Consider the following 26,260-nt stretch of genomic DNA (forward strand, 5'->3'; position numbering starts at 1 on the left):
GTGGTGCGGATGAGCTGGTGGGGCTTGCGGGTGGCGTCTTTGAGGGCGGTCATGTTGTCTGTGGTCTGGTCGAGGAGCCAGGCTTTCTCGAGGGTGCGGCAGTTCTTCTTGGAGTCCTTGAGTTCGTCGGTGAACCAGGAGGCTTTCTTGCTTCTGGGTCTGCTGGGAGGGTTCTTTAGTGGCACCAGGTCATCGGCGCAGGCGGTCAGCCACTGCGTGAGGTTGCGTGCTGCTTCGTTGGGGTTCGTTGTGCTGGCGGGTGGGTTCTGGCTGAGGGAGGTGGTGAGCTGCTCGGCGGTGATCTTGCTCCAGCTTCTATGAGGGACCTGTTGCGGGTGGCGGTGGGTTGTGGTTCTTCTGAAGCTGAAGTGGACGCAGCTGTGGTCGGTCCAGTGAAGTCCGGTGGAGTGGCTGAAGGTGATGTGCTTGCTGGATGAGAAGACGGGGTCAAGCGTGTGGCCGGCGTAGTGGGTGGGGGTGTTGACCAGTTGCTTGAGTCCGAGGTTGGCGAGGTTGTCCAGCAGGGCGGCGGTGTTGCGGTCCTTGTTGTTCTCCAGGTGGAAGTTGAGGTCCCCTAGGAGGATGTAGTCAGCGGAGCGGAGGGCATGCGGGCTGATGAAGTCCGTGATGTCTTCGCTGAATTGTGTACGTGGTCCCGGGGGTCTGTAGACGAGGGTGCCTCTGAGGGTCGTCTTTGGGTCGGTGTGTATCTGGAAGTGGAGATACTCGGCGGCGGCGAAGGTGTCGTTGGAGTCGGTCGTGATGTGGATGGTGTTCTTGTGTACGATGGCGATGCCTCCTCCAGTCTGGTTGACGCGGTCTCTCCGGATGATCTTGTATCCGTCTGGGATGGCGATGGCGATGTCGGGTGCTGAGGAGGCGTTCATCCAGGTTTCTGTGAGGAAGGCGACGTCTGGTGAGGTTGTGTCGAGCAGGTTCCAAAGTTCGATGGCGTGTCTGTGGATGGAGCGGGTGTTGAGCAGGATGCACTTGAGGTGGCTGTTGTTGGTGCTCGGCTTGGTAGCTGTGGTGCAGTTCCGGAGGCAGGTGAACTTGCAGGCTTGACAGGTGAAGGGTCCGTGGGTGCGTCTCGGGGTGGCTCGGTGGCAGGCTCTTGGTCGGTCGGGTTTGAGTGCGATAAGGGTGGCGGCGGCGTAGGTCCGTCGGGGGCCAGGGGTCCTGGCACTGGGCGCGGTCCAGGCGCGGACGGGCGCAGACGGGCTTGCCTTTGGCGCGCCTTTGGCGCGCCCGCTGCGTGTCAACGCTGCGCGTGGGAGTGGGCATCATAAGTAAGGAGCCGGGAGGGCGGGTCAGCTGGGTGGTGGGAGCGGGGCGGCGAATGGACGGCGAATGGGCGGCGAATGGGCGGCGGGGGGCGGGGCCGCAGGGAGGCAGCGGCGGGAAGTAGGATCGAGCGGCCGGCTCAGCGGTGGCTGGGTCGCTCAAAAAATGGCAGTCGGCGTCAGCGGGAGCAGGAGGGGGCGACCAGGCCTAGGAAAGGCGCAGTGGTCACTCCAGAAGGCTGTCCGCAGGGAGGCAGCGGCGGGAAGTAGGATCGAGCGGCCGGCTCAGCGGTGGCTCAGTGGTGGCTGGGTCGCTCAAAAAATGGCAGTCGGCGTCAGCGGGAGCAGGAGGGGGCGACCAGGCCTAGGAAAGGCGCAGTGGTCACTACCACTCCCCTACCATCCCCGCTACCATCACGGCTAACTATGATAGGCTCCGCACCTAAATTCGCGGGGAATTGCGCAGATGGCAACGCCACTCCTTTTCCTGGTTAGGCAGAATAGCTGCCGTCAAAATGACAATCCTTCCCCAGATCCTTTATCTTTTCCAAACTCTCCCCTTGCGTCTTCCGACAGACCCAGTCGAAGCTAGCTCACATCATTTGGCGTGGTCGTCGGCCACGGTTTAAGCAGACGATTGCGGTCCTATTGCGGTCCTCCCCCAGAACAGAGCGGAGTCGGTATACCAGATCTGCAGCTCTACTTCTACGCAGCGCAGCTTCGCTATCTGGCAGAGTGGAGCCGCCTGGAATCCAAAAAGCACTGGCTGTTCACGGACCAGGCGGTCGCAGGCATGCCCTTGCAGGGTATCCCCTTTCTCTGGAAGAAACATAGACCACTCAACCTCTACGCTTCCCATATCACCAGTACACTCCTAGAGGTCTGGGGCTGCATGGCTCTCACGCACGGGTTGTCATCCTTTCCCTCTCCTATGACTCCATTGTTCAATAACCCTGACTTCACCCCTGGCATGGACCCCAAAGCGTTCATGCATTGGCGCCTCTCCCCTTGTCGATCACTTGGACACCTATTTGATTTAATGGGCATCATTCCGTTCCCGCAAATCAGAGCAGACTATGGCATTCCAACGACAGACAGACTGAATTACTTACAACTTCGACACTGGGCTCTCCAACCCCAAATTAAACCTGGAGCTCAGCGATTTCTAACCCCCTATGAGAAACGGCTGGTTACGAGAACATCAGATAAAAAATTAATCTCAAACCTGTATAAACATCTACTAGCGGCCAACACCCACATTTACAATGCAGGTCGGGCACGTTGGGAGCGGGACTTGGGTAGAGCACTTTCTCACAAAGAGTGGAGTGGCGTATATTACAGAGCACGTCACTCCGCTTATCACGCAGGACTACCGGAGACGCTGACTAAAATCGCTACTTATTGGTACCACACACCGGATCGCCTTCATTACTTTGACCCTCGAATCAGCGATCAGTTTTGGAGGGGGTGTGGGGAACTGGGCATTTTAGAGCATCTATTGTGGAGCTGTGATAGAATCCAACCACATTGGTCTACCATCCTAGACATTAACTCTCATCTTGACACACAACTCCCCCAATTCCCAGCTGACATCCTCCTAGGGTTGCCCAACTCGCTGACATACCCCCTGAAATCCAGGAGGGGCCGCCTGATTGCCATCGCTCTGGGGGCTGCTACCCAGAACATACTTGCTCATTGGCGCTCTCCCCAGGCTACTCCACACACAGGCTGGTTACACAGGCTATGGATGGTGTTAGGTATGGAGAAACTGTCTCTCACTTTGGCGGGAAGGGGAGCCAAATTCCCGGAGCTGTGGCGGCCTTTCCTGACCCTGCTCACGGCGAAATTTAGAGAACTGACCTGCCCTCAATACCTTTTGCTCCTCCGCTTAGCAGACACACACATACCTGGGAAGCGCGTTCTCCGGAGAGTACGGTAACTTATGCAACACTGGCATTACTTCTTCCCTTTATTGGTCTTCCCTTTTTAGTTTGTGGACAGGGGGGTGGGGGGAGGGAAGGGTTGGTTGTTTCACTTTCTCATTTGTTCCCTCGGTGCTGTTCATTGTTTACCCACTCACAGCGATTACTTTATAAGCTCAACAGCGCTGACAATCGTTTTCTGTATTGCACTGTCTTGATGGAGCACAAGGTCCTGTTTTCTTGTGTCATGTTTTGAAAGCAATAAAAGATTTAAACCATAAAATGCATAGTTGTGGGTGGTCACAGGCCTCAATTCACATGAGGTTACAACCAAAACATAAAGTACAATTCATCTCCCCACCTGTTCGTTTCCACTAGAAAACCTTTCAATTTAATGGATATTTTCGATTACCTAGGAGGCCGGCATCAAAACCTTTTGTTTTGCGGCACATTTGCTCATGTGTTCCAGGCCTTCTAAAGTAAACCTTATTTAAATAGATTGGAAGATAATCTACACCAATTTGGTTCTAACTTGATGGTTCAAAGGTTCTACTTTAGGTGGATTTTTTTTTGATAGGCAATCAGCGAACCAGATGGAATAAGCTATATGCATACTTCAGCAATTATAAACTTAGAACTGGTGAAAGCAAATCCATTAAACTCAAGTAGAACTTCCACTGTCTGACAAGGTATTCACTGGGTAGGTACACTCATAACAGTCTCAATACTAGCAGAGAGAGTACCAGAAAAGTGAAAGCAGAGTCACAAACGAAAATCAATCACTAAAGGAGATACTCAATCTAAAAACCTCACCATCTCTCTGGAAGTGACTTCCCCAGTCTGCGCATCAAGGAGCACCGCAATTCACATACCCTGGTCCAGTAAAGTTCATTCACTTCAGAGCGCAGTCCAGATTATCCAAGAACACTTGTCAGAGTGCACCTGGAAAAGAGACATGACTTTTCTTGATACTCCACTCTTAGTCTCACTGGGTACACCACATCATTTGTAAATCCTCTGCTAGTTCCTGCCAGACAGATATTAGTAGTTTTTTGTTTGCCAAGGGGGTTGTGGGCTCAGGTCCACAAAAATCAATACCCCGATTCTACCCAATTTTAATGTACTGCTGTGCTCAGGGCCATCCAGTGAGACAAATCCATCTCAACAATCCCTATTGTACCACAGTGGGCCAAGTACTCTAACCAATCATATATATATAGGTACCCAAAGTATTGTGAGATGCTGATTCACTCCTGCTCACCCACAGACCCACTGGTCTCGTCTATGGAGCTGAATTATACCAGCAAGGGACCAGATATGCCAACAGGGTTCAGACACTACATGGGTGCAAGTCACACCCCAGCCTCTTGACTGATACAGCAGCTCCTCCATTAGTGCTGACGAGTGTCACCCTCAGCTGCGAGCGCAGCAAAGATGAAAAATAAAATGGTAATAAAATAACTTTCTTACCATTTTCTGTTTCATGTTGACAGCCCAAGCCGAGTCTGAGGGTGGGGTGGGAGTAGGACCAGCCTGCCCCAACCAATCCTGGCATTTCTCTCATGCTGGTTAGTAATATTAACAGCATAAAGGCAGCTTCTGGATTGGTTAGGGAAGTTGACTCAGGTCACAGACTTAGTCCACCGCAGGCCACGGATGATCCTCAAAGCTGTGGAGCAGAGAAGAGTGAGGGGAGCCCGGCACAGCGTTCTAGAAAAATGCAGTCATATTGCTGGCCCCAAATATTCTACTTTAAAGGATTGGCAATAATTTGTGATGATGAATAAGCTTTGATCAGGCATAATAATTGATTTCTATTCCTGACATTCAATGGAGGTTTCCCTAACTATTGAAAAAAAAATGTTTTATTCTTTTTATTAGGCTCAAAGAGGCAAGGGTTGTTAGACCTCTAGAAAATATGAATTTTAACTTCATGTTATGGAATGTATACGTTGTAATAATTTTGTTTACAAGATTGCTTTTCTCTATATTTCTTTTTTAGGCAGTAACAGCGTCTTTATTTAACTTTAATACCTAATAAATGTGATATTTCAGTATTTTTTAAACTGAGTGATGTAGAAGGTAGATGGCTAATCTCAGATATAAAAAAATATAATATTGTTCTATTTGAAATTAACATATATGCACCAAAAATTATATCTCTGAATTCTTGCCCAACCACAATGCGTCTATGTTAAATCTTCAAATATATGATGAACTTATAATGGCCGGTGACTTTAACCTCCCTAGAGATGACACAGTTGACAGAACTTCATTCCAAATATAGGCAGAACAGATCATGTGCAAATATTACAATTATATAAATCATGTTACACAATCCATCAGATAGAGACTATTCATTGCACTCTTGATCATACAACACCTTCACTAGAATTGGTTACATTCTAACAGATTGATCACTGTCGGACTATCTCTCACGCTACCCCAATTCAGGTAGTGCCTCAAGACCTGGCTCTTCCAATGACCCAAGCACTTAGACGGATCTGCTCCCCACCTCCTTCCAGCACCTTGAAACCCTCACAGGTGTATAATTGTACTTTACCAACCCTTGATTGATTGATTACAGTCCTCCAAAGCAGTCAATCCTAAAATTGAACCAATAACTATTTTGAAGCATGCTTATATCTCAAGTGAACACAACTTGGTCAACAATGATTTTAAATATAAAGAATGGTCGATGAATGTCTGCCTTATGGATGACGTAGAATGTAGGAAGAATAAAGACACCTTCTTTTTCCTTGAGGAATATCAAAAGGATGGAACTCTCCAGAGCTCATATGGGACGCACTTAAAGCAAAAATTAGGCGATATTTAATTAATATCAAGGCCACAAAATTGAAAAGACAACTAAAAGCCCAATGAACTAGAAAACGGAATCAAACCCCTGAATATAAACTACCTCGCACTGAAGTATCAGATATACTACAAGAATTGATCAACCTCAAATACAAATATAACAAAATATTAAGGGAAAAAGCTAACAAATGGTTACTAGAAAACAAAGTGAGGAGGTTTTGCAAACTACTAATCCAGCCTCAACATCGTAGTGACAGTTCTTGTAGATTGTGGAGCCTCCAATATCAATATGATCATAAAATTTCAGTCTTTAAGAATGAAGTTCCAGTTGCTGGAGAAACGGAGGATGGAACTTTTGCAGCTTCTGGCCTAGTTAATAATGAAACTCAACCTTTATCTCTTCGGATTGCTGCTCATTATGAAAAACGTACCTTTGATTTAATTTCCTCCCCTTGTTATCCTTTTATGTGGGCATTAAATGGGAGCTTAAATCTAATGACTGTCAAGAACCCTTATACCTTTCCCCTCATTTCTGATATTCTAGAGGCTGTTCAATTGGCTAAAGTATTCACAAATTGAATAAATTGAATTTGAGGACAGTCTATCACTTGATCAGGATCTGATCAGGTGATGCTGTGGAAATCGCAGAAATTACAGTTAGCATTAGCTGAAGCCATTTTGATTGTGGCAGCCATTTTAGTTAGCCATGTGCACGCCATATGCTTCTCCCGTCTTCACTGTTGCCTGCCCTTGTATTCTGCTTCAGTCATCAGTTACAGTTAACCCCTTCCACGCTCATGACGAGCTGGGCTCGTCATGAGGTAGCCTCCTCGCACGCTCATGACGAGCCCAGCTCGTCATGAAACATGGGAATAAGTAAATCCCAGCACAGGAGGGGAAAATGCATAGCATCGATCTGGTTAATTCCTTCAGCACTGAGCCTGAGAAATGTATGATCAGAAAGGCCTGTAGCTGCCAGAATGCACCTGTTACAGACTTAACTGTCAGGCTATTTTAACTGATGTCAGAAACTATGTAACTCCTCCCACTCTGTTGGCTAAGTGATTCCCATGTACCCTTATAAATAAAATGCTATTTGTGTGTACACTCATCGCGCCAGGATACTTTGTAGTAGCAGAGCGCGTAATAAAATATTTTATAACATAACATAACTTGTATCACCTCTTTTTGAACCTCCATGCTTACACTGCAACTATTACAGTACATAAGCACCATGGTTTCTGTACTCTTTGGACTACCTCATTCAGTGGCCTGAGGGTACCATTTTGATGTAGTCTCCCTCATGAGAAGTTAATACATGTATCTTCTTTAATATTACAGCTTACGTGCCGATCTCTATTTTGTTAGTCTAAGGCACAGCTTTCCAAACTTTTCATGTTGGTGACACACTTTTTAGACATTCATAATTTTGCGACACGGTAATGCGAGCAAGCGTAGTGCGGAAGAACATTTTGAAAAAATAGTGGTCAAATGGTGTATTTTCAAGCAAATTTGAGAAAGCAGGGCGCTGCACATCCTTCGTCTCTCAGAGCCATGGCAGTGCCCTCCCATGAATTCTCTGGCTTGGCCACCTCTACAATTATGGCCAGGTAGACTCAGGTAGAGGATAGCTGACGGATCACTGGTGCATGGTGACTGTTTCGTGAGCCCCCTCCTCTGTACAATGGTTATCTGCTTCCTGCAGATGGGCGACTGGAATGCCAACTTGTGACTCAGATGAGGACTAGATCGGTAACCAGTGGGGAAGTGTGCAGCAGCCAATGAGGAGTGACCTGCCTAGACCGGCCCTTTCCACTCAAACAGTGTGTAATCACAATGCTGCGGTAGGCCAGAGGGTCTTCTAAACAGTAAGATGCAGATTTAAAATAAACTGCAAGCCAAACGTTCCCTCCCTACACAACCCCAAAATTGTATACAGGGAACCTAAGTAAGGCTGACAACCACTTTTTCTCCATTAAGCACTCAGTTTATCACCACTCAAAATTGTCTACCTTCTTTCAGCAGTTGTCTCTGCTTAATTATAATTTTTCTCTCACCAATCTTATCTCTTCCTCATCTGTTTCTGTCAGTATCACAGCTTCCATATTGACGTCACCTTTCACTGGTACTCTCCTTTGTCTGACGCTTGGCTGTGTCTTTGTCACCCATGTGTGTCTCTATCACCTAGTACTCTCACCTGAAGTGTGGCTAATCACGAAAACACCAGCAGGTTGTTCAATGAGTAATTCTGGAGTAATTGAATAAGTATAAGTTAAACAGATAATCTGCCCAGAAGTGCACATCCAGGTCCGTCCTACTTGAAATTCACAGCGTTGCAGCGATCAATTCAGCTCTGAGGCCGGTAATGGCAATCACTATATACCGGGAATGCACTTCCTGGAATTTCTTCCTAGCTTTGGTCTGATGTAATGTACACAGTGGCAGCAGCAACTGCAGTATCACCTTCTGGAGAGGACCTGACCCTAGCCACAGACCTGCCGACTCTAGCACCTTAGAACAAAATTGGAGTCTCTGAGCCCGCACAACATCCTGGGATTCTGGCCTAATCACATAATCTTCTCGTGCCTAAAAACACGAATGTGAACGTGTGTAATATAACATGTTAAAGCAATCTAATACATTTGGATCGAGTTCGCGCTATATAAAAGTGCAAAGTTAGAGCAGCTCTGTACCTGTGGTCTCGCTGCACGGTGCAATATCTCAGCTTGTGAAAAGAAGGTGATTTGGCAACAGTAACCTCAGACTGACCCTGTTAATTAAAATTCACGTCCGTTTTTTCTTCAGGCAAGAAATTACACTTTGGGTGCGTAGAGACGCTTAGAGCAGTGAAGGGCAGCAGGGATGATACGGGCAGTTGTAAAGGGAGAGAGGAGTAGGGGAAGGGGCAGGGCACGGGTGAAGGGCAGTAGTGAAACTGCAAGAAAGCCCGGGAGATGCTGGTGAGCCACGCAGAGACTGAAGATCAAAGAAGTGCATGCAAATTGGGGGCAGAGCAGTTAAGACACCGAATCTCAGCGACACACCCACACATGGCAGGCGACACAGTACCGTGTCGCGACACAGAGTGTGGAAAGCTCTAGTCTAAGGACTTAAGGACAAAGAAGCGAACCCCTACACCAGTGGGCCCATGAAAAGGCTTACTACCACAAATTGGCTCCCAACGTAGGAGACGCGGTCGCCCAAAAGAGTGGTGTCGATGGAGGATTGGAATCTTGCTGAGGAAGCACGCTGCACGATGAGACCCATGTCCATGCAGACCAAAGTGCTTTTCGGATTTTCCAAATTTGACCCTCCAGGTGGTGACCTGTCCCTGACTGAGATCCCTTTGGTGTTCGTCTCAAAGTGACCATTAGGTCGATTCAGAACTTGGCAATTGGAAGCTGGAGACTTTTGTTTGGTAAGGTCGCGATACAACACTTGTTTTGGAATAAGCTTGGCCAAGATTTTGGTTTGGTTGTTTGTTTGCTGCAGCAAATAAAGGCAGGTAATAAGGAGATTTTTCTCTACTGTTGGATAATTCTTAGGAAAAATACGCTTTGATTATAATATTAAATCACATTGTAATATTTTTGGCATGCCTGCTCCTAGCACACTTCGTAGAATGTGGTGCTGTCTTGATGGTACCAATATGGATTTAGAAAGTACTCAGCTGGCTCCCCTACAGGGGATACCTAATAGGTTTATGTACATTAAATATGGTATTTCTTCCATAATGTATAGTACACTGTGCAACAAATACACAAAAAAGGATCCTGATCCACGCACTTAGTAAAATTCATAAATGGTGATACAGAGCACTTTTGAGTGTTCCGCCAGCTCCATTGGTAATTCGGTGTATTTTGGAAAAGATTTGGGGCTAGAGCCTGTCTTTTTGAACATGGCACAGTCTTTCGGCTGTCTACTTGTCTTGGTGTATTCTGTGTACTATTTTTTTTTAGAGTCCTTTCGTTTGTAAATATGATTTACAATTGGTATATGAAAATGGTTTGGTTTGAGTACAGTCTGTGGTCTGCCTCTTGCTTTTGTCCTAAGTGTTGATTTGTGGGTTGATTGTTTTTTTTTTAGTGTCTATGTGGTTTGTGGACTGACACCGGAAGTGATGCTTGTGAAGTACTTGTTTGAGTGAGTAGCGATTGTGTTTTTTTTGTGTAAGAATGGCTTGCCTTAGCAATCAGTGTTGTGTGTTCTGAGTGTGTGGCCCCCTTCTTGAAAATGTCTGGAATGAGCTCAATTTGGTTTGTTGTCGTCATTGTGTTCTGCAGATGTCATTGAAAGAATTACACTTTAAAATGCAAAGAATAAATTATATAACATATGTTAAATTACTGCACGCTACCATTAAAAGTTAAGCAGTAACAAGTATAGATGTGTGAATATTGCCACAAGGGTAAAGAAACATTAGAATTAACACTCAATAGGGAATAAAATAGGCCTCACGGAAAGAAAAAATAAATACATTTGTGTGCTTTACACAACTAGGAAAATATACAAAATGTTGCAGCATTATCCTTAGATACATTATATTAAATATTAAAAAGCATTCACATTATCTAAGTAATTAGCTGCTGCTAAAATAAAAGCGCCTCTTTTATCACATTGCAAAATGATAAGATTTTGAATGGTTTGGAATGCCTGGGTTTTAAACAATCTGAACTGTGCTCTTTCCCGGCGCTAGAAAGAGAGCTTTTAAACAGCCGTTCAAAGCTGTCTGTCCAAAGGAAGCAGTCTGTCAGAACAGATGGAGGTAATCAATGGTTTACAAACTTTTTGAGGACATTAGAAAACAGCAAAGGGTTTTTCTCGTTAAAAAGCATAAAAGTTGACACCTCCTGGTTGTGAAACACAGCTGAGTAAATAACACATGGCTCACAAGCTACACTCCAACTAGTTAAAATATGTTGTTGCACCAAATTAAAAAGGTGAATATTAGTGTCTCTAGCAATGACAATATCACTGAATCTTAAGGACAAATTTTAAAACATGATTCTTGGTATGGCCTTCTGGTTGCAGTCTGAAATGCACTTACAAGTCATACATAGAGTAGCTGTTCAGACATGAGGATTACATTGCGCGCCTTAATGCGCGATAGTTCTGAGCGAACTATGGCATTCAGAAAACTTAAATTTTGAGCAAGTTCTTTAGGTGTTGGAACGCACATTTCACAGGAATAAAAACAAAAATAAGACAGCAAAGTGCATCCTACCTTTAAATTATCAGCACACAGGCATGGAGCAGGACTGCTTTTCAGCTGTGCTTCTCCAGAGTTACTTTGAATTGTAAAGGCCGCATGGAATAGCCTTGCTCCGACAGGGGACAACAGGTTTAAGGGTCAGAGGCCAAGTTCTATATTTAGAACTAACCAGCACAACTGAATGTAAAATGTCCACGCAGGAAGCCACTGTGACTGTGTATGATTTTCACATTACACTGTGAAACCTTGCAATGAGTTGTTTAATAAACTGATTTCTTTGTATTAATTACATTTCCTGGTAATGTAAATTTTGCTCTAATGATGTCTGAGGCTATAATGTGCCTAGGGAAATTAGGGTCAAAATTAATTCTCAAATCATGTTAATAATATTTAGGATATCATCATTAGTAATTTAACAACATTTAAAAAATGGAAGAATTTACTTAGTTGTTTCAATAAACTTATGGCCTTGATTAAGCCTTCCTGGAACCCGATTGGACACCACAGATCTGTTTTAGGTAACATTGATTTAGGTAACATACTGCATATTCTGTTAGGAATACAGGGGGATATCACTGTTTTCTTGAGAAATAATACAAGTGCAAGAGATATGCAGGTGGAGTTTATCCTATTGAATAACATTATCAAGGGGGTAGCAGTGTCTGTAGGCCATGTGCAGAGAATAGCTCTGCCACGCATACAGAAATACTGGTTTATATAATTGTTGCAATCCTTTTTTTCCGCTGCCTTTTTATTTAATGTGACCCAATTCTCTGTTCCCCATGTATTTCTACTTGTATCTCACCAGTTAAACGAAATGTTCAAAATGTAAATGGCCACCTATCAATGGATCAGGATATTAATAGATTTATGAGGATTGATGTGCGGGATAACTTCCATGCTTCTATTGATTCATAGCGGATGTCTTCAGTTAATGCTAAAACGGCCATCTGTGGAAATCGCAGAAATTACAGTTAGCATAACGGAGGGAACATATCGATGGGCAGTACTACAAGCTGTCAGTACTACAAGCTGCTAGACAGTTTAAGGAAGATGGAGAAGAGCGTGCGAGTGAAGTTTTAGATAGACAGCGTTGTATGGCCATAGATAAATGTTATCCGGCCTTGCCGTCTTCTCCTCCAAAAGTGATTGAAGACCTTGAAAAAGATCCTTTGATCTCTCATCTACTGAGATTGCCACCTCCCTATGTTCAGGGTACTACTGCGCCTCTATTACCCCCGGTTGTTCCACCCTTTGTTGTTCAACCTCCTGCTGTTGTTCAGCCACCCGGTACTCCACAGATGGTTTTGCCTCCTCCTGCGCAACCTATTCTAGGGTCGCAAGCTTTGCTACCAGCTTTGCCACAAACTCCTTTGCCTTCCGCTTCTGCATCTGAGACTTCTACTGTTCTTGTCCCTACACCTTCTTTGCCTCAAAATACTTATTCTCCTGTTCTTATGTCTGCTTCTTCTCCTTCTGTTCAAAAACGAATGACAGAAACGGTTTCTAATTTGTTGTCACCATTGTTTGGGTCACTGAATATGACCCCTGTTTCGGAGCGTAAGCAGAGTCGTAGTCAGCTTCCTGGTTCTGAGGAACGGGCTGTGTTGGATTTGTTGGCTCGTAAATGGATTATAAATGCCTCGAGGTATAGTTTGCCAGTGGTTATGGATGTTTTCTTTCAGTGGGAGCCGCTTAAGCAAAGGTATGTTTTTAATGTGATGTGTATGTTTTTGCGTCAGGAATGGGAAGATAATGATATGGGTTTGATCCCGCAGGAACTACTTGATGTTCAGTCGGATTTTGCTAAAGGGATGATAGTGGAATCTGATATTACAGATGCCGTAGAGACGATACTGGCTTTTAGATCTAGCCTTCCGCCTCAGACATTGTACGAACCTGATTCTTCTGTTAGAAGAAAAGCGAGACAGTATCCAATGAGAGAAGTTCCCCCAATTTGGAAGGAAGGGGACCCAAACGTTAATCCAGTTATTCTGCCGCATTTTCAGCGAGTATGGGTACATGTCCCTTGGAAGAGAGCAGAGGTCTTGGCTCTTAAGCAGACCTTACCTGACCCTCGTAAGAATCCTGCTGGTTATTACAAGGAGTTGTCCCAGACAGTTGAAGCGTGTATTATGAATTTAGCTGACATCGATATGTTGATGGGTAATGTAGTCCCTCAACCTTTGAGGGCGAAGATTCGTCATGAGAATCATGCTGCTAAATTAGGTGAAACCTGGGCGAATATTGTTGCAGCAGATGGTAGACAGGAGGGAGGTGCTAAACCTGAACTTCTAGTTTCAGAATTACCAGGTAGAATTATTAATCTGATGAAAACGATGATGCCTGCTTTACGAGTAAATTGGGATAAGTTAGCAGCATGTAAGCAGAAGAAAGACGAGAGTGTATCTGATTTCTTCACTAGGTTTGAAGAGACGTTTATTGATCATAGAGGTCAGGATATGAGTACGGAGGGTGGTCAAAGGTTGTTTGTGGATAAATTTGTCTTTAATATGCTTCCCGAACTTTCTAATAAGTTAAAGGACTCTGAGAGTTCATGGGCTGTCTCTTCGTCGGCCCCAGATATTGGCTACTGCACAATATTACGAGAATAGGGATAAAGATGAGAAGGATAAAGTGGAGAAGAAAACTAAAGAGTTAAAGACGAAAGTTCTTTTGCAGCAAGCTTATCCGCCTCGTCAGAATCAGCCTAAGTTTCAGCAACCTCCACAATTTCAGAGATTGTTACAGAAGCCTGAGCCTTATGTTCAGCGATTCTTTCCTGGCCCTAATCAGTGTGCTTATTGCAGAGAGGAAGGTCATTACAAGAATAGTTGCCCGGCTTTGTTACAGCGTGCGAATGGTGTATCTGGTCAGAGAGGTCGTGGTAGTTTTCAGCAAGCTCCTAGGGGTAGGGGACGTGGTGTGATCCCTCAGAATGAGCGTTCCTCTTCCCTACAGAATTCTGCGAATTATTTTGACAGACTGAATGTTCCGAGTGGTCAGTCTGCCCAGTACTATGTTGAGGATTACTATGTCGAAGGTGAGTGTTCAGGTTATAATGATAACTAGGACAGCCAAGGAAAAAGAGAGGGAGTAGTGTCAGTTCCAGTAGACCAGAGTGGACCTTATGTTGAAGTGATTACATCAGGTGTGGTAGAACCTTTTCTTTTGGATACTGGTGCGATGAAGAGTTCTATTATGCACTCTAAACTTCCTGGCGCACCTTTGTCTGGCTTGACCAATGTTTCAGTAGGATTTTCAGGCACCCCAGTTCGTAATCCGGTTTCTAGCCCTTTGTCCCTTTCCATTGGCCCTTGTGAATTGGAAGCTCCACTTATTTTAACGACTGGTTGTGGTGAGAATCTGTTGGGTTTGGACTTGCTGAAAAGATTATATGCGACATTACATTGTTCTCCTTCAGGAGTACAACTTACCCTTGGTAAGAAAGTGATTTCTCCAATGTATTTGTCTAAGGATTGTTTGCCACTGGCATTGCGTTCGCTTCCTGATACACTTTGGGCTACAGGTCCAAATGATGTTGGTCTTTTGCAGATTCCTCCGTATGTTGTTACCCTTAAGTCGAATGCTAGGCTACCTCGTATTCCCCAATACAAGATCTCGAGTGATGGTGAGAGAGCTCTTTTAGCGACTATCTATGATCTGGTTGAGAAGGGTGTAGTTGAGGAAACGAGAGGTAATGTGTGTAACAGTCCTGTTTTGCCTGTCCTTAAACGTACTGATGCTTCTCAGCCACCTGTGTACAGGTTTGTGATCGACCTTCGAGAGGTCAATAAGATAGTAGTGCCACAGTTTCCTGTGGTACCTGATATCACTGCTTTGTTGACTTTGATTCCTGCTTCGGCAGCTTGGTTTTCTGTCATCGATTTGAAGAATGCTTTCTTCAGTATTCCTATTGCTGAGGAGAGCAGGGATATTTTTGGCTTCTCATTAGGAGGCCGAAGCTTCCGGTTTAAGAGAGCTCCCCAAGGTTATTGTGAAAGTCCCTCCATCTATAGTCAAGCATAGAAAACTCAGCTTGACGGTTTTGTGTTACCTGTTGGTGCTACTCTTATTCAGTACGTCGATGATTTGTTGATTACTGCTGATGATGAAAAGATTTGTAAAGAGGCTACTCTTTCTTTGTTGCGGTATTTGTCTGACCTTCATCATAAAGTGTCACCTTCAAAGTTGCAATATTGTCGCCAAGAAGTGATCTACTTAGGTCATCTCTTGTAAAATACGTGGATGTTTTCTTTCAGTGGGAGCCGCTTAAGCAAAGGTATGTTTTTAATGTGATGTGTATGTTTTTGCGTCAGGAATGGGAAGATAATGATATGGGTTTGATCCCGCAGGAACTACTTGATGTTCAGTCGGATTTTGCTAAAGGGATGATAGTGGAATCTGATATTACAGATGCCGTAGAGACGATACTGGCTTTTAGATCTAGCCTTCCGCCTCAGACATTGTACGAACCTGATTCTTCTGTTAGAAGAAAAGCGAGACAGTATCCAATGAGAGAAGTTCCCCCAATTTGGAAGGAAGGGGACCCAAACGTTAATCCAGTTATTCTGCCGCATTTTCAGCGAGTATGGGTACATGTCCCTTGGAAGAGAGCAGAGGTCTTGGCTCTTAAGCAGACCTTACCTGACCCTCGACGATATTTTTCAGCAACGTTAGACCCAGTTGCTAAGGCATTGCCGAGTTGTCTGAGAGCTACAGCTGCAGCGGCTGTTTCTATCCGACAGTCTGCTGGTTTGGTATTGGACAATACGTTGATTGTGATGGGCCCACATGCAGTGGATACCTTATTAAGCAGGACTAAAACACAGCACCTTACTAGTGCACGTCTGTCAGGTTACGAGTTGACATTGTTGGCTAGTCATGTTCACATTAAACGATGTAATGTGCTGAATCCAGCTACGCTGTTACCGATCTCTACAGAGACGGATCCTCAGGAACAGCATGATTGTTTTCTTCGTACAGAGGAAGAAACGAAAGCTAGAGTCGATCTAAGGGATACTCCCCTTACGGATGTTGATGGTACCCTATGGGTAGATGGTTCGTGTTTTAAGCTTCCGAATGGTGAAACGACTGCAGCGTATGCTATTACAACTTTACATACAGTTGTTGAGACAGCACGCATACCACAGAATTCTGCGCAAGCAGCAGAGTTGATTGCACTGACTAGAGCGTGTGTGTTGTCAGAAGGAAAGCGAGTGAATGTTTATACCGATAGTCAGTATGCGTTTGGAGTTGCCCATAGTTTTGGGCGTTTGTGGAGAGAGCGTGGGTTCCTTACTTCGCACGGAACCAAAATACAGCATGGGCAGTTGGTGAATGAACTTTTGGAATCTCTCACTCTCCCAAAGCAGATTGCAATTGTGAAGTGTAGTGCGCATAAGAAAGTTGTGGACGATGTTGGTCGAGGGAATGCGTTTGCAGATGAAGTTGCGAAGGAAACGGCGAAAGACATGATGAGCCGTATGTATGTTGCAGGCCCAGCTAATTGGGTTATGGCTGGTGGAATGTGTGAAGACACAATAGAAAGTGTGAAAATGATTCAGGCTGAAGCGACTGAGAAAGAAGTGAGTGTTTGGAGAGAAACTACGGGGATGTTGGATTCGACAGGTTGTTGGATTGAGTTGTCAGAACACCAGCGATGGTTGTTGCCTGATGCGTATGTGCTCCCAGTGGTTACAATGGCTCATGGAATGGCTCACATAAGTTCGAAGGGAATATGCAAGTTGTTGGCTCCAGTTTGGCAGAATGCTGGAATTACGTTTATGCATCCAGAACTTCTCCACCGTTTGTGCCAGCTAAAGGTACATATTTTGTTTGTCACGACAGAGCCTACACTTGGTTGCCACCTGATTTTTCAGGAACGTGTTATGTGGCGTTTCTGCTTCCCCCGACATATACTGCCTCCTCAGACTATCATAGAACAAGATATGGTAGAGGTGTCTTCGATCAGGAAGATACTGCTGCACAGGAAGTAGGAGACTTCTTTAAGGATTTCCTGCCCTTTTGGGGTCCTATAATGAATAGTAGGCATATTCGACAGCTTGTCCGCGTAGTTGAAGCTACCATTAACGAAACAGCTGTAGCGTTGAGTAATATTACAGCGGAGCTTCAAGCGGACCGCCTTATGACTTTGCAGAACCGTATGGTTTTAGATATTATACTTGCAGATTGAGGAGGAGTATGCAAATTGATCGGATCCAGTTGCTGTATATACATACCAGATAATGCCCCGACAGTGTACCAGGCCATCTCTAGATTGCACAAGATCTCTGAGTCTATTCACGTAGACGATGGAGATTGGTCATTGACAGGATGGTTTTGGGGACTACTGTCCACATGGGGATGGAAGATCTTGACGTTCCTTGGTATGGTTTTGGCTATTCTCTTCTCTTGTTGCCTTTGCATCCAGTGTGGTCCCGCCATTTGTAGTCTTTGTGCTACAATCTGTGTGAGAAGACCCGTCCCGAGAGAAGTGAAGGCTAATAAGATGATGTTACAGCAACACCTTGATGACCTGATGAGAATAGATATAGACCTAGATTCAGATTGACATGAGTTTAGGTTATTGCCTACGTAATGGCAAAAGGAGGGACTGTGGTTCTGTAATTCTCAAACCTGACTCCATTTTAGTCTTGCCCTCACGTAGGCCTGTGAAGTAGGCCCAACGAACAAGTGGTCTGCCCTCCTGAGTTCGTGCATATATTAACTTGGGTTTTTCTGACTCTGAATGAACTGCAGAGAGAGTAACCCTTTTCACCTGAAACTGACCTTTTGCAAAACCAGTTTCACTAGCTGATCGTTGTCTGAGTTTTTCAATCACTGTTCAGGACCTCGTTAACCTTTATTTTCCTTGCACATATCTTATCCTAAACAATATCTAAATTGTTTCTTTCCTTACGACTTTCTTTTCTAAACATGGGTTTTTGCCATGCGTCGTGACTGACATCTGGTGTTGCCTTTTACTAGGCCTCAGAAGTTAGTCTGCGAGCAAAGCAGTCTGACCTTTTGTGGATCATATATACATTAACTAAGGTTTTGTTCGTGCACTGGAGTTAATTTCAGAAGCTGGCCTTTCACCTGGAATTGACCCTGCCAAGCCAATTTCCCTGCAAGATCGTTATCCACTTTCTCAATCACCATTCAGGACATTTGTTAACTTTTAAGTTTCTTTACGTTTCTGTTATCTTGCACATTATCTGAAACTACTTTTCTTTACTGTTCTTCATTTCATGGGTTACGCTTTCAATTAAGGGTTTGTCCGGGCCTTCCAGATTATTATTTAGATATGCCTAAATATTAACTTGTGGGTTGGGACACTGTAAAATGAGCTTTACTATATGATGCTGTGTGATGTCATGTATTTTCTATTGGTTGAATTTTGGTGCAGGGGCGTGCATTTTAAATGTACTTTTTTGTGTATAAATAGGGATGTCTCGCCTTAGTAAAATTGAGCAGTTTCTTGAGTTGTACACCGTGCTGTATTACGGGGATTTCTGCTACTAGCTGCAGCTAATAAATTTGATCTCTGACGCCACCTAGAAGTATTCCGTGTCTCTGTATACCAAGGCAAGGGAACCCAGAGGACTTTGGGCGTGTCCCTGGCGCCGCTGGGTACTTGAAAACCCAGTTCTTCAATCCTTCTCATTACAAGCAAAACCAGCAGCATCTGAGAGAAAACAAATTGCTGCCACACCCAAAAAGTGTCTGAAAAGAATTCTAAAGACTCTTTGGGTTATATTTTTTCCAATGAAGGAATTAACCATGGACACTCGGAAGGTTCAAGCCATTCTAGATTGGCCCACTACTACTTTGATAAAATAAAAGGAAGACAGAGCATTTTAGGCCTAGCAAATTATTATAAATACATTCTAAAAGAAATTTTCCAAGCTTATCTCAACGCTTACTGATCTGCTCAATGATATCAACTGCTTTCAATGGAAGAAAGTTCTTTCAGGCGCCCATATTACAACAATGTGATGACTCCAAGTCTTTTATTCTTGAAATGGATGCATCAGATCTAGCAAGGGAAGCAGTCTTGATCCAGCTCTGTCAAGATACATATGAACATCTAATCACCTTTTACTAAAAACAAAAATCTCTCCAGCAGAAAGGAACTTTTCCGTTTTACAGAAAGAACTTTTGGCTATAAAGGCAGCATTTTTCAATGGAGGCACTTTGTACTGTGAGCTTCATTTCATGTAATGGTTCACTTAGACCACAGACCTCTTTAAGTTCTCCAATAAGCAGAATGTTGGAATAGTAGGGAGGCCTGCTGGGCATTCTTTTTTCAAAATTGGATTTTTTCATTTCCTACATTACCAGCTCTAAAAATGTTATCACTCATTCACTGTCTAGGTGATATCCTGAACTAAAAGATTCTAGGGCCATTGAGAAAATTCATGCTCTACAAGCATTACGTTCTGTAACCACCTCCACATTTCTTAATCTCCAAAACCTGGAAAAACATTTTTGTTTTCAGATAAAGAATACAATGGTTTGCTTTTTGTTCAAAACAACCTCATTATTCCTTCAAAACATTCACAAACACATACTTCAACTTCAATAATCTATGGACACAGAGGTCGAAGAATTACAGAAGATCTCATCAAAAAGAAATTCTGGTTGTCTTCTCTTCACTGTGATGTCACAGTTAGCAAGTTTTGTTAAATCTGCGTTAAAAATAAATCTGAAACACAAGGAAAAGGCAAACTATTATTCTCAACCAAAATTCCCTCCAACCCCTAGGAAATAATTTCTTCTGACTTTACATTAGATTTGCCTCCCTCTGAGAATTTCACCATAAAAATGGTTACAAGTAAACTCATATACTAAGATGGCTTACTTTACTGCGTTTCCCAGGTTGCCACCTGCGTTAGTGATGGCTGAGATTTTCTACTCTGACATATTTCGTCTTCACGGTCTCCCATTAAAAATCATTTCTGATCATGGAACTTGAAGTCTAAAAATTGTGGCAATCCCAATGTCATAAACATGGCATCCAAATGGCACTAACGTTTTGCTTCCACTCTCAAACTAATGGGCAAACTGAAAGATGTAATCAAACTCCTGAAGAGGGTTTAAGGTGCTAACTTTCCACTACCCAAGGTTATTGGAAAACTTTTACCCGCAGCTGAGTTCACCTACAATACCTTAATACATATACCCAGAGGCTTCTCTCTCTTCTTGCCCTGACAGGACTCCATTCTTGAACTTCTCCAGATTCATTGTGTGAGAAAAGTGGTTTATCACATGGTGTGGGTGAGTGACCTCATCACGTATTAAAGGCACAATTCCGTTTCAGGCCCAGTCAGGTTCGTTTGTAAAACCTTACTTCAGTCCTGGGTAGCTGTGGCTCAGGGCAGTCAGGCTTTATCAAAAGAACAGGTGTAAAGCATTAAGAAGTGCCAACACAGTTGAATAAGAGGAAAACACAAAACAGTAAAAGTCTGACATCAATTTATAAAATAGGTTGCAGATGTATCTTTAAATAGACACCTCAGCAACAAAAACCCAGAGGAGGGTGATGGATATATGAATTTTTAAAGAAACAATAAATCACAGCTTTTCACGTACCACAATAAATCATTGTAATCTACTGCAACTCACTGTTTATGGTTAACTATGGCAAGTGACTTCAAAACTTCCACGAGGACATCATTTCAGGGACCAACTCCACAGGGAGTTAGTCACAGGGACCAGTAAGGTCCAGCTGAACATGTACCTTGTTATTAAAGCCGTCTCGAATCCCATTCCAGGATCTATTTGGTGAACCACAGTAGGAATCATTGAGGTGGTTCTGATGGACGAAATGCAGGATGATAAAGATACTCAAGGGTGCTGAGGATGCTCAGCTGGTGTTAAGGGTTCTCCTGTTGGCACCCCTTGGTCCAGGAATATGGAGGGGGGACTTTGGCCTGAGGCGCCGATGTCCCACTGAGTCTGAGTGAAGAGCAGCCCAAAACCAGTTGCACTGGTCTACTGGACTCTGGTAACAGCAAAACCATCCTTTCCCTTTAACTGGTATACACACAGAGAATTGAAAGGGGCAAAAAGAAACATTTATTCTTATGAATTTATTGTCCAAGCACAAATCTGCTGTTACATTTTTCATGATTAAAAATGCTTCAACTGGGCCTATATAACAGCTCCAGTAGTCCAGTAAATAACTAAAAACAACATTTAAAAAATGTGTCACCAATCAAACATATACAAAATCCAATAAAGTAATGGAAAGTCCTAAAATGTAAAAGAGATTAAAACACTCCTTGCTTCCTCAACAATATATAAATATAATTCCAAAGCACCCATCTAAAACTAAAGCTACGCAAAATATACAAGCACAGCACAAGCGCTGATCAATTCAACAAGACTGTTAAAAAGACTAAACACATAGTTGAAAACCAATGAGGTCTCTCCTATCTAAACTAATGTATGGCATTCAGAAAATATGCCTAACAAAAAATTCACACACCTCAAAAGTTTCCTTTAAGAATGTTCTTTCTATTAATTACATTTACTTTGATCAGTTATCACAGTACATTTAAATTATTCTACAACATTCTTTAAATAAATTTCATTTTTATCCATCAAATATCACAGTATAAGTCACAGTTGTATATAAGGTAATAAAACACATCAGTACATAGCCATTACACCAGAATACTTCCTCTAAAGACACATGTATAGTTACACACATGCCACAGTTAAAAACCATATTACATAAAATATAACATTCTGCCTTCCATTAAATATCACTCAAACACACCACAATATGTAATACAATAATTACCTCAATTTGTATTTTCAAAGAAGGATCCCTTTTTGCAGTGATGTACTCAAGTTTCAAATTATAGGCAGTTCTAAGATCAAAAAAAATTTAAGAAATAGTAACCATAACCATTCTAAGTGCTGACTGGAAGGAATTTACATAACACCTAAAACTACACCCTTTCCCCAAGAGACTGCGCCTCACCTAGTATAGCGAGAAGAGTAACCGGCATAGTGCAGTTCCACAATCAGTGTATCAGCAAATTAATTCCTGACAAAGTGGCTACTTTAGATAGTCTGACACTGCCAAAATGGAGGCCATCTCGCTTCCTACCACTCTATGGCTGAAAAAAAGACTATATGATCCCACACAGCATTAAATAACAAGAAAAAGGAATATAACCAAATAAACATAAAAATGACAACATTCAAGCCTAAACAGTGAACAATTAAAAACTCAATAAAACATAATGAACAAAGACTTTGAAACTAACATCTAAATACAAGTTCCACAATCATTTCAAGTCAAAATAAAAGCAAAGCATTGCCCATTCTTGAACCTACATCTTCATTCATTGCATAAGGCTTACTTAACCATTACTCTACCCTTTTTGTTACTGCACAACATAATCCTATAAAGTAAATATAAGAATGGCAAAATTCAACCATATACACCACAAACAATTAAAAACTCAGTGAAGCATAATGAACAAGTAGGTTTAATGTAACATCTAAATTCAAATTGATAAATCATGTCAAAGTAAAAAAAAAAAAGCAAAGCAACAGTCAGTCTTGAACATACATCTTTATTTATCGGATAAGACTTACTTAACCATTACTCTACCCATTCGCTACTGTTCAATAATAATCCTGTAACGTGTATAACAAGGGTTCCAAAGATCAATTTAACTAAATCCATAATATCAAAACAGCTAAACAACACATAATAATAAATCAGTAAAAAAGAAAAGATACCATACTAATTAATAATATACCACAAAAGATATATAGCTAAATAATATACCATTTACAGTATAGATGTATAGAGCTCAAGAAATACTTATTTCAGAGAGTAAGAACTACAGATTGTCTTGAACCCTAATCAACCACAAAGACTGTAGTAAATTGAACTCAATAAAGCATGATGCACAAGTAGGTCAACCTAATATGTGCATTCTAATTAATAAATCATGCCAGAGATGAACTAAAATGAAAGCAAAGCACGGTCAGTCTTGAACATAAACCTTCATTCATTGCATAAAACTTACTTAGCCATTACCCTACTCTATATGTTGCTGCTCAAACATAATTCTATGAGGTGTACAGCAAGGTTCTGAAAGATAAATGTAGCTAACTCCATAAAATAAAAACATCTAAAAAACTAATATACTAGTAAACCAGTTAAAATGAAAAGATACCATAAAAATTTATTACATCCCACCAAAGATATATAATGAGTAATAAAGAAAAGATTCCATAAAAATTGGTCACATCCCACCAAAGATATATAGGTAAATGATGTAGCATATAAAGAATAACTGTATAGATCTAAAGCAATACTAATCACAGAGAGTCACAACTACAAATAGTCTTGAACCCTATGGAGTTATTAAGGACACCTATGTAATGACCTAACATTTTATATGCTTATCATCTTGGCAAATTTTATCTTAAATACACTTGCAACTCTTCATCTATATTAATACCTTCCAGTACAGTCTGTAACTTATGGATCCAAAAGGACTTTACTTTATGGAGCTTCAATATTCTAGCTCCCTCCATTCGATGAGATTGCACAATGAGATCCCTATGGATTTTAAATCTGATAAGTTCTCTAGGGTATGTTCTTTCCAAAAATGTACTGCAATCGGAACCGATCTTTTTGGGGTAAGGAGAGAGATACTCTTATCGAGTGACGTCCTTGATGGATACACCCTCAAATGAGGCTAAAACGAAAATAGCCATTCCCGTATGGATACACAGGAAGAGACCACCGGGAGGCCACAGGATCACCTCCCCTCTGTGTGCTACCGGCCAGGACATTGTCTTCTAAACCCATGGTTCTTGGACTGACGCTGGAGGTCCTTTGCGGCAGACCATCTTTCTTATCCTACTGCGTGGCTGTTCTCCGCTTTCACCACATATTGGGACATCTTTTCGCTTTATACCTGGATGTCCCTGGATCCGTATTGCGTTAGATTGCCTTTGTGTAAACTCAGGCTCTCCTACTTTTCTCACCTTGTCATCATACTTTACTGCGCCCTGAAGAAGGTGAGACCTACCAATTGGGGTCGCACACCGAAATGCGCGTCGGCGTTGGAGTCCTCTGTTCTCTATGTCTCCCCCAAGATTATCTATCTGTGGCATTCATTGAAATGTTTAAACAAATTGAGTCAATAATTTTGCCTCATCCAATGAAATGATATTATGCCAGATTTAGTTGACGGTATTGCCATTATACCACATAGTACATTGTGGTTTAAAATAGGTACCATGTTGTCATTAGCTTTCTATGGGGGTGACCAACAGATGGGATTTGGAGACTGTAGGACATGTGTGATTTTTATGTATGTGTGAATGAATAAGTATGAATTGTTCTGAAAGAATGAGTGGTTTTTAGAATGAGGGTGCGCCTGGGTTTTTCTTGCATGGTATTGTATATTATTGAATATTTATCAGCTTTTTGTATTGTGGCTTTTCTAAGATTTGTTACAATAAATTTGATATAACTGTTTTTAAAAAACATGGTTGAAGTTTGTTAGTACCTTGCAACACATGTGGCCTCCTTGGCCTCTAGCACACTATACTGTCTATCCTGAGGGGGTGTGACATTGCTCTTTTTGTGTTGTATCAATGACGATTAGCATTTTTTTCTTAATACTTTTCAGGCAGTGAGGTTCTTGCTAGGTGTATTATATGTTTCTACCCTTGCTTCCCCTGCCTGTGTATTTGTTCAGGGACCCCCCTTCTGTGTGATTTTACTGTTTCCAGAGATAGTAGGTCATTCCTGTGCTCGAAGAAGACATATCAACCAAGACCTGCTGTTGACAAAAAGGACATCACATTATTAAAGATTTAGGCTCCAATGAGAAGCTAATTAGATATGCTGACTTGCAACTTCAAAATGACCTATCCAATTTAAGCTTCAACAACTTTCATAAACTTATGGGCTTTTTAAGTAAAATAAGAAACATGCTCTAGGAAGCTGGCTTTATATATATTATACCAAAAAGACGTATAGTGAGCACAGAGTCCAGTAAGTCCCCAAAAGTATAGCAAAGGATAAAGTAGATAATACCATACTCTCAATTTAGTGGTAGCTAGGCTGAGCAGTTAGGCTTATCAGAGGGTAGTGTGAATGCATTTGTTGTATATACTCATCCAAGGCAAGAACTCAATGACTAACTCCAGGCCAATGTTTGTAAAATATTACTTTAGTTACTTTCATTTTAGGAACCAAGTAATTGAAAAGGAGAAAGGCGCTAAGAAGGATCGAGAAAAAGAAAGCCCGGAAAACAAGGTTCCTGAACATTTCCCCTACCCCAACCCGATTACTAGAAAAAGAGGAAAGGTTAGAAATGGTTCCGAACCCAAAGGTAAAAGAGCAGAATTCGCCAGTTAAATACAAAGAGTCAATTCTAACCACCGTAACAAACTTAACCCATAGGCGACAAGTTTCTCATTAGTAGATCACGGACCGATGACCCCGGCATTTAGGGATATCCCAAAAAGAACTTTCACCATCGGTAAAAAGAACCCACATGTTGAGGAGATTAGGCCAAGCCATTTGGAAATAACAGATCTATTCCCTTCAGGTGATGATCCACTTAACCGTGACCGAATTATCAGCCTGTTACAAAAGATACAGCCGTTACACTCCCTAGCAAGAAATGAAATAAAACTAGTAACGTTTCGGAAAAAACTAAAACTACGACAGCAATTGTAGATTTCTGGTCTCCGGTAATACCAGGAATTATATTAAAGGAGAGTGAGATTCTCCACAAATACGGCTATGATTTGACTCCAGTATTAAATTGTGAAGTCCAAAAGATAGAATCAACAGAAGAATCTTTTAAAAGGCAGCTACTGAATCAAAGCATGTATGCCACGAACAACCCCCTAGACACCTATGTAGAAAAATTATTTGTCTCCATAAAGAATGGGGAAAGAGGAAATTGGAGTAAAAATACTCCTAAGAGGGAAATAAAAAAGAAAGATTATTCATGGGCCTGGAT

Source organism: Lissotriton helveticus, chromosome 1_1 (genome assembly GCF_964261635.1).
Source record: "Lissotriton helveticus chromosome 1_1, aLisHel1.1, whole genome shotgun sequence".
In the NCBI taxonomy this organism is placed as follows: Eukaryota; Metazoa; Chordata; class Amphibia; order Caudata; family Salamandridae; genus Lissotriton; species Lissotriton helveticus.